Below are 1,107 nucleotides of genomic sequence, written 5' to 3' on the forward strand. Positions count from 1 at the left end.
CCAGGCGAGTCTCAAACCCACGGGCTCAGGCAATCCACTCACCTCAGCCTCCCAAAGGCGTGGGATTACAGGCTGAGCCACCGAGCCCGGCTGGTTCTGAGATTTTCTAGAAGATGGAGAGTCTTGCCTGGGTGCTAGCGATTCCCGGGAATGGTAAGTGTGACCGCAGAGCCGAGCAAAGCTCAAGAGGTGATGCATTTCTCATCTGAGAGGTGAAGTGATGGCAGTGCATCTGTATAAACTGTTAACTGATTTGTAGACACGTTTCCTGCCAGCAATGATTTGTGTTCAGGACTTTGTGACAGGCAGCAGAGCGTGTTGGGAAGGGCTTGGGCAGGGAGATCAAAGACCTGGGTATTCCTCCTACTTCTGTCGGTTCAGTTTCTGTGTGTTTCAGGGCACCAATTTCATCTGTTAAATGGGACTGGTATGGCCAGGGAAAGACAATGAGTATTAGGGTAATGGAAACCATAATGACTACATAGCAAGTGACTCTTGCTGTGCCATCATCCATCTCATTTCCTCGCACCTATCTTAAGCATTTTTTGTTGGTAACTGAGCCAGCCTCATCTCTCCCTCACTCCCTTCAGTGGCTGAAGGTCACTTCGATGACAGGCAACCATGCACTCTGCCTTCCCCTCTGGCCCTGGTTCCGACCCTTTTCCTCACCTCTCTCCTCACCTCTCTCCGGTGGCTTTCGCTTACTTCTGAGCCAAAGAACGGTCATCTCCGGCTCCAGTGTCTAACTCTGCTGGAATATTGACCTTTGAAGAGGCAAGGCCCACAGGAGATGGTGTAGACCACCCAGGACCCTGCTAAAAGGGAACAAAACCTTTCCCTGGGCCAGTTTTCCCTTTGCAAATGCAGAGTGGCAGACTGATGGGTTAAAAAGCATGTCCAGCCGGGCTCGGTGGCTCAGCCTGTAATCCCGCGCCTTTGGGAGGCTGAGGTGAGTGGATTGCCTGAGCCCGTCCAAGTATTCCTCACCATCTAACTTAATTTTTTTCTTGAGTCGGGGTCTTACTCTGTCACCCAGGCTGGAGTGCAGTGGCATAATCATGGCTCACCACAGCCTTGACCTCCTGGGCTCAGGCCATCCTCCCTCCC

At 52.2% G+C, this 1,107-nt stretch overlaps 1 protein-coding gene across 1 annotated transcript in view; it reads left to right on the forward strand.

The window, feature by feature from the left end:
• The window catches only part of TMED2 (transmembrane p24 trafficking protein 2), a 7,228-nt gene that overhangs the window by 5,393 nt on the left and 728 nt on the right, over positions 1-1,107 (forward strand). The window lies entirely within an intron of this gene.

The sequence above is a fragment of the Carlito syrichta genome, unplaced genomic scaffold, assembly GCF_000164805.1.
Source record: "Carlito syrichta isolate Samal-C Ts95f unplaced genomic scaffold, Tarsius_syrichta-2.0.1 Scaffold308171, whole genome shotgun sequence".
Classification (NCBI taxonomy): Eukaryota; Metazoa; Chordata; class Mammalia; order Primates; family Tarsiidae; genus Carlito; species Carlito syrichta.